Genomic DNA, 11,456 nt, shown 5'->3' on the forward strand with positions numbered 1-11,456 from the left:
TGCTTTGTCCCACAGACTCAGCTCTGCACTGCCAGCCACACTGTGAACCAAGCACAGCTGCTTAATCCCAGCAACAAGGCCTTCAGATTCCGGAAACACAGGGCAGGACTCTTAACATCCTGTCCAGGCTGATGCCAAGTCCTTGTTATCACTGTGCAGAATTACCTCAAGATCCCTTTCTGTACTGCAAACCTACTTAAAAAGCCCTGTGCATTCCAAAGGTTATTCCCATCATCTGTCACCAGGTTCAATCTGTTCCTTATAAGGCCTAGGCATTCAGTGCATTCTCATCATATTTTCCAAACATGGTTCTCTTATCAGATGCAGTTTTAAAAGGAGCTACTGAGTATTTGGCTGAGACTCTTTTGTCCTGACTGTTTCCAGTTATATTGTATTCCTTCTCATACTACCTCAATCTAAAAACAGATATCTAAAAAAGGTAAAAAGTAAGCAAAGTATTCGTTAGTGCTTCTAAAATCCATAAAAGAATGCCTCAACCACAAAACGGTACAAGTTATTAAGTACTATTATTTCCATATCTAACAACTCCATAGGTAGTAACATCAGCACAGGGATAAACTGCAAATTCCTGAAGTGTCGTGTGATATAAGCTGCTAGATTTCTGAAAGCATCCTCCTTCTGTGCAACAGAAAAGGGCAATTTGGGTTTTGGTATTCATGACACCTGGATAAATTTTAATTTTGATAAGCCTATGTTTTGTGTGTTTTGACACTGCAATTCCTACAGCAAAAGACAAAAAAAACATAAAAAAGATTGATGGCTATATATCTTTCCTACAGATCACAAATCTAGTTTCCAATGATATAAAGAACAATTCTGAATTTAATGTCTTTAAAGCTTTCAGTTAAAATGGAATAATAGTAACATGGAAGCTATTCAAATAGAGAATTTCTAAATGTCACCCTATTTTTAAAATTAATTGAATTGAAAAATTCATCTTTCAACCTACATCTTTTTTACATATTGTTGCATTTCAATATTAAAAAAGAGAATGTTCTTAATTTTTACCACCTAAAATATTTGAATTTATCATTAATGAGTAAATATACAGTAGCTTTCAAGCTCTTACATCTTTGCAGGTCCATTTTTAATCTAGCTCATTATTTAAGTAACACCAATTTGATGGCCTCAATCTACTGATTTGTTGGCACATTTTCAAGATGCAAAATGCTCAGAGCTTGAAGAAATGTCACTTACGTTACAAAGCAGACTGATGCTAGCAGGAGTGCTAGGGAGGCCAGGAGACCCCAGAGATGTCATTGCCCAAGTTTGCCAAGTTTAGGTTCTTGAACATCAGAAAGATTTTTTTCAGAATGAGCCCCTCCACCCCTGGAAGGTGATTCCTCCCCTACTAAGTCTACACAAATGTCTCGCCAATAAAAAGGATGTAGTAGTATTCAAAGAGCAGTGTGATTACTGTACATTCATGCTCTTGCAGGTTGGAAAATGATCATCTCTAGAGTTGTGTACATCTATCTACTTTCAGAAGAACACTTGTGAAATCAATTATGCTATAAAGAAACAGAGGTAAAGTAAAACCATTTAGGTCAATATGCCTAAATCACACCACATCAACTCACAGTGTGAGCAGACAAAAATCACTTAAGCTCAGGTTAAGCTCAGTCCTCCAGGGCTCAAGAGCTTGGCAATATCAACTCATTAGGTTTGCATGGTGAAGCGCAAGGTTGTGACTGGAAAGCCAGAAGCACAGGAACGAAAGGTCCTGCCAGCAACAAAATAAAGCACTTAATTCACCAAGGGATTTACTAAGCCAAAAGTGAACTTAAAATGTCAGTGTTTCATGACTTTGTTTTCCCTAAGGGTCTTTGTAGTCAGTAAGCAGCTAGTTAAAGAAAATGTAGAGTACATTTCACTGAAAAGGGAATAATTTTGAAAATACTGCTGTTAAGTTGGAGACAGCTAGCATCACCTTCCTACTTAGAGGACAGGAAAACATTTAAACTAAAAAAGTGGTTCAGAAATTATTTACTAAGAACGTTCCACAAGTAAAGCACAAAATCATTATTTGGAAGAGCAGAGTAAAAATCAGACATTAATTTAAGCAAGAAAAAAAGACTGTGGGTGCAGTACTACTTGTATACCAACCTACACAATGGGTAACCATGGGAATCTCATGGCTTTCTTTGCTATATGGGAATTTCAGTTCTGTTGACAATATGCTTAGCTAAAGCAATGGTCTTTAATATACTTAAACATCTGGGTTCATTCAGTGCATATCTGAGGCTACCCTTACACAACAAGAAAAATAATTATTTAAGCAACTGTTATTTACCATAATAATGAAGTCCTAACAGGCATTTTGGTCCAAACTAAGCTGTATGCATTTCTAATTTATTTCACTAACTTATAATTGCAGTGACACCATACTAATTCTAAAAAAACCCTTGAATGTGCAGTGTAACTGTTTAATTACTGAGATCTCATGAGGTCTGCTGAAAGAACAGATGTGAGGCATTTGCTTCAAGAGCACTTTAAGAACAGGCATTTCATTTTCGAAGGAAAAAGAATTAAGTGGGAAAATACAGTTTGATTTATTTTGCAAGACTGTACTTCTACCAGTGGTTTTCAGAAGACATTTCGCCAAGTAAAACTGAAAGGCACTCATTTATAGAATGAGTTCAGATGCCTGGAGTCCCTGCCCACAAACTACTGAATGCAATGGTTAGTAAGAAAATAAATTTCAATTAGTCTACTTTTAATGTTTTTTATACGTCTTGCATTAGCCTTTGTCAAAATAAATTCTTGTTCTTCTAACTCTTGAACTCTGTGACAAGTTTTAAGAAATTTCTGCTACTCTATATTGGAAAGTCAATCTATTGATAATTTACCAAATATATAGCAGCATGATCACCAGGACATTAAAGATGCAATGAAGGGATCTTAATAGCACCCTACAGAAACATAAATAAACTAACTGGTTAATTTCTGCAATGGACTAAACTAGGACAAGAGTCCCTAATCCTGGTCCTGGAGGATGACACAATTGCTGATTATTGTCCCAAACAAGCTCTCAGTTAAACAGCTGAATGCTTTATTGATTTATTAATAGGATTAATTTGAACTGTTTTCAGCTCTTAAACATGTTTGAGGTGGGACTTCATAGGTAACATAAAATCACAAAATTTTGAGTAGAAATATATTTGCAAATATTCAACTCAAACAATTTGGCAAGCTCAGCTGGAATGAAAACACGCAGAATGGGAACATCTGGGAAAGAAAGTTCAGAGTTTTGTGGTCTTGGGCCATTCAAATAAAATCTAACCACCTTATCAACTTATTGATAGAGCCTACTTTTCCTTAACATTGGCATTATAACTGTTGGCAAGTTAATTCACAGAAGTCTTCAAATTCCCCTTGTAATATGCACTGGCACGAAGTTGTCCAACTTTTTATTTTCCATGAACAATAATCTCTATTATTAATGATTACACACTGTATAAGTAAGGTTCCACGAAAGTCATTAACACCAAAACACATCAGTCTATCCTTACTGTGATGTATAATGCCATTACTTCTGATACTTTAACAACTTCCATATATCCATCCATTTTCTAAGTACTTCATCCAATAGAAGGTTGCAGGGGAGCCAGAGTCTATCCCAGCAAGCAATGGGCGCAGGGTCCAAGTCCACCCTGGACGGAATACCAGTCCATCGCAGGGCAGACACACACACACATCCCAGAGCTAATTTTCCCAGAAACCAATTAACCCACCAGTATGTCTTAAAAGTGCGTGAGGAAACTGGAGCACCTGGAGGAAACCCACACAAAGGAGGATCATACAAACTCCTTGCAGATAGCATCCCAGGTCAGGAATTGAACCCAGGGCCCCAGAACTGCAAGGCAGCAATGCTAACCATTGCAACACCATGGCACCTGCCATATACTGTACATATTTCACTATTTTCCTAGCTGCTACTTTGACTTAATTGAATAGTTAGAATGCTGTGTTACTTTTGTCAGTTAATTATTATGTGTTGGTGTCCAATCACTTGCTTTGTTACAGTATAATCTGGTACAGCAGGTCATTATGCTAGTAATTGGTCATCTGCTTTATCAGGGCAAGGTCTAGCCTTACTAGAGGAAATGAGCAGACAGATTGGAAAAAGAGATGCAGCTGGCTACAGAAGGCTCGTCAGTGATGGATAAGTCATATCGTAAAGTACGTTCATTAGAAACATCTTAGTTACTGTCAAAGCTTTTGAATAAATTTATTAAGGTTCACTAGAACGCCTACTGTTTACATAAGTTTTGAGCATTTAAGTTTTGAGTTTTATGGCATTTTTACCCTCATAGCCAAAATATGCTGGAATGAAGCAGATATAATTAAAGGACGCTTAAAAATTCTCAACTAAAGAATTGAAATTATTTATATTAAAAAGGTGATGACTGTGTACTACTCTCATAACCTGGGCTACAGTACATAATGGGTTTTGTGGAAAGAACTGCTTCATTCTAGTCCACAGCTTTAAGGGGGTAGAATCTACCAGTATTCATTAAACATCTTATCAAGGTAATATAAACGTTTCTCTTTGAAATTGAAGTGCTTCTATTTATTGTACTGTACATGTAAAGCTTGCTTTTAAAGAATACCAATCCTATAAATATTTTTCAACTTTCTGACCCTTTCCTTCCTTATTTTTCTTAAGTAGCATCAAGTCATTCTAAAAACAGACAATTGTTATAATATTTTATTATAAATATTTAAATGTTTGGAAGACTTTGGTTTGTTACATTTTTGTTCTTAAAAATCTTCCTTATTGCTATGACAAACTGCCATCTGGGAAAAGTCTCATCCCTATGCACCTCTGAAGTGTTGAATCAGAGAGAATTAGGCTAATCTACTCATGGCAACTGGCTCTTAAAAACTGCATTATGGTGGCAGATTCTGAACATTTTCCCCTTATATAATTTCACGTTTAAAATGAAAACTTGCAACACCACGCCAAATGAGTTAAGAAGTAAAAGACTGCATTTTGCTGGCAACTATACACCACAAATATTTTAGGAAGAAAAAGAATTTGACCATCAAGCCTGCACAAACATAATACCAATTCAAGCAAATGTCACTACAACCTCTGTCTCATGGTGCATTTTACATCACTTAACAGTGCTTCATTTAAAATGCTAACTGGTAGCTACTGTACAGTCTTTCTTTTATAAAATAAGCACAGTTGGCTAGGTCTTCATAAATATCTGTTTGGTCTAGTCTTCCAGCATTGAGAATGTATCAGTTTGTTTAGCACCTTAAGCAAAATGGGGATATGAATTCAGAAGAATCTCCTTCCTGTTTGTAAAATCTCCAGACAAATGTATGTCCCTGTGGCCCCCATGCCTTTCTTCTTCCTAGCAAAGTGAATAACAGTGAAGTGTTAAACTGACAACAAGACACTGATTAGCACCCTCTATAACATGAGATGCAAAAAAAATTGCACACGTATTTTGGGGGGGGGTTTAAGTTCAGATTTAAGCACAAGAATAGTTGTACATTCTATCCATTTTTCTGAATATTAAATAGGTCAAAATATGTAAACATCATTATTTATTAAAGGGATAGCCATAACAAAAGGAAATAATTCATCCATTCATCCTTTTTCTAATTGCTCTATCCAGTACTGGGTCATGGAGGATCTCATCAAACAAAAGGGCATAAGGCAGGATACACCCTGAACAGGATCCCAGTCCATTACAGGGAAAAAGGAAAGTATATACTGTATGTTGATTTTGAGTATAATATTTTGATATAGCTAGTGTATTCAATGAAAAGCCAATCATACAGAAACTGATGCATTCATATTCTATAGTGTCATTAAAATTATGATGTACTGACAAAGATCAGTTTTTCACTGTTGATTTTACTAAGACCGGTTTACTAATTTTAAAGACTGATGAAATTTATAAATCACAGCTGTAAAAAATGAGAGTAAGGTTTGCCATTGAAATTGCGAGAAGCTTGGTTCTAAGTTTCATTTCATGTTTCATGTTCTATTGAAAGCAAGACAATCTTCATTTTGATTTGTTTTGACTAGATTCAACACCCGGGCACACACTTCAACAGATCATCTAGGGGAATGGCTTTATAAATTATTAAAAAGCTGGCTTGAGGTTGTTTCTATAACTCTATCACAGATTGGTAAGGAAAGGAGGACAAGAAGTTGAAGGAAACTGTCATATCTTACTAAAGCAGAGAAGGCCCTGTTAACTGCAAAATAAAATTATCCCTTGTCCCTTGTTTTAAGGCTACAAGCTGTTTACTGAACTAATAAGTGGCTACGTAAAAATAGCCTTAATCTACTTTAAAGACTCTAATTGCTGATCAGGGTAGTGATTTAGTTGTTAGATATAGTTAATGCTATTTTATTATAACAAAGAATATTAAATCCTGTTCACATTCCTACCTTATTAGTGTTGTGGTTAAGTTTGAGTGGCACCTACACATATACAGTATGTAACAGTGAAAATGTTGACGCACAAATGTAATCTCCAGTGTTATACAGCATAATATTAATTCACAGTACAGTCATTTGGCATTGAGTGAACATATTAACATTAGAGCATATAAGGCAATGAGAAATGCCTTAAAGTTGTGAAAAAGTCAACATACCTACCTGTTTCATAATGCAATCTATTAATTCTATCATTTTTCTCTTCTTTATTGCGACATCAAGATGAAAGTTTCTAGTTACAGCAGTGACAGAATAAGCAGACCAGATATTTTTACTGTGACAAGATCAGATATCTAGAAATGACTGACAACCAACAGTTATCACTGAAGTTGTTGCATAAGTAATAAACCATCAGGGATTTACAGTAAATTCCAAGCCAACCAGATATTATGATTCACAAATATATATATCTTTTTTTTTAACTGGAAAGGTTAAATAACATGAATATGTACACCAAGTCTCAGACCCAAAGCAAAATATCTGAAAAGGCATGTAGACAATGTTTTGCAGAGAACAGTGATCTAAATCACAGCTGTTTGAGAGAATCTTTATAACTGGTTCATAAAATATCGATTCACCATTACCCAAATAAGCATCAGTAACAGTAAGCTGAACAATTATAGGCCAAATATACAAAAAAAAACCTAACAAGTTTACTTTTAACAACATTCCAAGGCCTGATAAGCCAAAAACTTGAGTATTTCCAAACCAGAGAATAAAGTTAAAAAATCAATGAAAAGGAAAGTACAATACAATGAGATATTGCCTATACTGTCAACCATGGTGATGGTTCCATCATGTTCTCTGCCTGGTTTTGCTCTTTATTAAGCAGAAGCCTTTGTGTAATTCAAAAGTAACTAAAGTAACTCAATGGTCTTAGGCTCATTGGATGCTGCCTCAGATTTCACTAGAAATCAGATTTCCAGAGAACAATGATTGGCAGCTCACGGTGATACGACTAACAGAATCTAAATAGAGATGTATGAGTTGGAGAAGACATCATGACCATCTGACTGAAATTCAATAGAAATGTGGATCAAAAGGAAGCTTCTGCTGGATTTTTAATTGCAAGTGAAAATCCATTTAAAATTGTTTGTATCATAAAATTAGAACTAATTTCACAGCTCAACACAGCCACACTTGTATTCCTTAATACAATGTATACAGGAGCCAGCTGATCATTGAAAGATTTATTCATTTTAAATGCAAATATAAGAGTGGTAACTCCGAACATTTAATTTGCCTTACTTACTCCCCAGAAGCTAAGACTGCTTCTGACAAAGTGAAAATTCTCCTCTTTGACAGAACGCTACAGAAATTCAATTAAGAGAAATGTGCTACATGAAAATATGGAAGGATTCCATAGCTAACAGCCCAGTCTATTACACTAGGAGCCTGAAACTGAACAAGTGTACAGTACGTTTCCATTGCCCCAAGGAAGAAAACAAAAATTGTGTATCCATGATTGTATTTCACATGGAAGTGTATTCTGTGAAAGAAAGGTCAAGAATGTCTCTATGTTGTGTTAATGGATTTCAGACAACAATCACATTCTAGAGAAAAAATGGTAGCCATGTAAACACAAGTGGTTGAGAGGCTGATACAAAAGAGTGTAAAAGCATTAAGAGTGATAAAGATTACATAAGCAGTCCTATACTTTGTATTTATTTCAATGAGATACCATATCTATCCATATTAATGCATCTTATATAGGGCTAGTCCTCAGGATACAGGATTTTCAGCCTGAAACCCTTTATTCAGTGATGGTTATCATAATCCAAAATGTAGCTAGAATAGGCACTAATCCATATAGACAGGTCAAAAGACAAAAAAACTAAGAACAATGAAGCAATATGATATAAAAACACAGAATTTTGCTACAGTAAAATACAGTGGTGGTGATGTAAAGGTTTGAGATCTTCTTGCCAGTACAATATGAATGTATATTCACGCAGAAGTAAGAATACAACAAATTAATATCTAAAGATAAAGCAAGGAGCTTTCAGCTTTTTTTTCCCCAAAAGGAGACATGCAAATATGCCATCACTTAATAAAACAAAACAATTTATAGAGAACATTAAATCATTTATCAGTAATCTTCCATGTCATTCTTCAGCCCTATGTTATACCCTCAGGTAAGCATCTTGTAGTTGAGGGGGTTTGTTCTTCAACATGGTAATGACCTAAACAGAGAGACAGACAAAATCTAAATAAAGTTAATCAGAGAACAAAAGCTCATTTTTAACCTGTTCTGTTGTTCTCCAAGTTAACCTCAACAGTATCAAGGTCTTCAAAAGACAAGTCTGATGGAAGAGAGAATACAAATACTTTACCCCACACCCTCTGAAAAACTACCATAGATAAAAAAAGCAAAACGGACATCATTGATATACATCTTAAACTATGTCAGGAGGCCGAAAGAATGCAGTTGTGATTGCTAACATGGAAAGGTATTCTCCTGATGAGAATTTGCAGTGAGGTGCCAGAAAATAAAATCCTCTGTTACACTTTCTTCAAAGACGGTTCATAGAAGGATCCAAATACAAACATACAAATCATTATTTTACGTTGATTTTATATTAGTCCTCCCTTGGTCTTCAAAAGGACTTGTAAATGCTCTTGTATTTTTTTAGCTACTATACTGCTATATGCCATTTATATGCATATAGTGTACATGTCATTCCAGCAGGAAATGTTGAAAATTGAGTTTGTATTTAAATGAATATAATTTATATAGTGTGTAATGCAGCAGCTGTTTGGTGTCTGTTTTGTTTTTGAAGAAGCAACTGCTGTCCTTGTTATAAATGTAATGCAATACATTTCTTCTCAGAGGTAAATTTATTTTAAAGTATATATCCCTGTGACTAAATTGGAATATTGATTTTTAAGTGCAGTGCCAATACTTAGGAATATTTAGATGGTATAACACAAATTTTCAGCCAAAAGAAAACTTCAGATATACAGTATACTGAAAACCACCAAGAGGATTACAATGTTGTAACACAAAAGAAAGACGTTCATGTACAGACAATCAATGACAATTTGATGTCACTAGTAAATAGATCTTCTCTCCATTTTACTGGAGACTCAGGAGTTCAGATTTTTCGCTTGAAAGAAATCTTGTCACTATCGTGTGCATATAATCAAAATGTTGCATAACAATAAACCTATCTGCAGTGATTAATGTTATGCTTTAAATGAAATAAAAATTAGTGTTAAAAAGTTATCTTATTTCTGCCCGCTATGCAGTCCTCTTTCAGGATAAGGGTTTATTGCAGCTTTGAAGATTGCGCATGACAAAAAACATTCTGAGTGCGTCTAGCAGACTAGCCCGAAAGCCTGTATCCTCTCTCTCTCTCTCATTAGTCTGATAAGAATCTAACCCCGGGATACATCCAAGACCTCTGGTGCTTTTTTTGCCAGGAATTCAACATTCCAATTTTAAGACATTTCTGGCTACTTTTACACTGATCAACAAAATCATGTATCATGTTCACTCTTAAAAACGAGATATTAAATATACAGTTGGCTATCTTGCACTTAGCTTTTTTGCCTTGAGGAACTGTAGGAGTGATACAATAATTTGGACCCTCCACAACAATGCAAAAAGAACTATCTCTGACATACAGTATGATGTTAAATAATTCACAATCGTACAGAAATAAAATAAACAATCGCATAAAATAATGCAATTCCAGAAACTTAGTCGATCAGTCTTATAGAAAAGGCAATATATAAAAAACAAAATTCAAATTCGCTGCGTATTTTCTAACACTTTAAATGTACAAATGTAAGATATTAAAATAGATGTCAAATTTAAGGCGAATTAAACTTTAGAAATCAAACCAAATAGAAATTATGTCGTTACAGCTGAAAAGTGGTAGACTGTTACAATATACTGTACATCAACAGGGAGTTCCCGATAAAACTCCTAAATCCCACATCGTCTGCGCCAAACAAACCAGTGAAACAACTGCATTACTGTATAAGATCATCAGCTGTGTTTATAAGTAGTATTACACACAACAGATGTTCAGAAAATGACCAAATAATCGTTGCATTTCCCTCACAAAGTCCACCACACCCCATATGTCCAATATGAAATACCCCAAATACATAATGTTTATGGATAGTGAAGCTTACCTGAACAGCTGTCGATTAGACTTTTGTTTTATACAACTAAAAACGCAACCGAGAAGCACTGCAGCCAGTAGAGAAGCAACAAGTCTATATTCTGAGCTTTATTCAAGTAAAACGGCAGGCTTTTCTTAGCCCCTCCCTTCTAAAAAATCATTGACCACATCTCTCCCGTGTTTACAAATGACAACCATTGGTATGCATTGTCCGTGGTCTATTCTAATTACCAGCCAATAGTTTCCCTGAAACCAAGGTGGGTTCGGCTTCGTTAAGAGAGCATGCCTGTCATTCCGCTGGCTCGCTCAAGAAGCCGTTCATCAGATTGTAAGAAAAAAATAAAAATAAATACCAAGGCCTAAAAAGCTCTGAAAAATCGAGCATGCTGCCAAAACTGTCTTGCAACATGTCCTTTTTTGGTTATCCTTCTCGGGGCCTCTGAAAGTAAATCCTCTGTCAGGAACAATCATATGAAATGTTAATCTTGGCGAAAAGGGGGGGCTGTCTGTTTGAACACTTAAGGGAAAGAGCAAAAAGGAAAGAAAAATATGCTGAAGAATGAATGAAAAGTGTTCCAGTTTTGAGTAATATGAAGATTCAGCACATTAATGCGGGTTAAGTTTGTCCTGCAACTTACAACAGTCACATTTCATTTACAGTATTATCTTTTAGAAATTCTCAGTGCTATTCATTATTGGACTTATATACATGTACTCTAGCAAGATAGGTTTTCTTCAGTAATTTTATGGCTGCTCAGAGATGCAAAAAGTTAGTTGTTTAACAAGAAAAACATACACCAGATCTGAAAATATTTTAGGATGCAAATCAGCGAACT

The 11,456-nt window shown here is 35.2% G+C and overlaps 1 protein-coding gene across 3 annotated transcripts in view; it reads right to left on the minus strand.

Annotated features, from left to right (window-relative positions):
• Positions 1 to 10,739, minus strand: part of cald1a (caldesmon 1a) — a 125,267-nt gene extending 114,528 nt beyond the window's left edge. For all 3 annotated transcript variants that reach the window (XR_016091450.1, XR_016091448.1, XM_088922677.1), the window contains exon 1: positions 10,631 to 10,739. The gene's annotated coding sequence lies outside the window, so the exon portion shown is untranslated. The remainder of the gene's footprint in view (positions 1 to 10,630) is intronic.
• Between the last annotated feature and the right edge of the window lie 717 nt (positions 10,740 to 11,456).

The sequence above is a fragment of the Atractosteus spatula genome, chromosome 8 (assembly GCF_055471065.1).
Source record: "Atractosteus spatula isolate fAtrSpa1 chromosome 8, fAtrSpa1.hap1, whole genome shotgun sequence".
NCBI lineage: Eukaryota > Metazoa > Chordata > Actinopteri > Semionotiformes > Lepisosteidae > Atractosteus > Atractosteus spatula.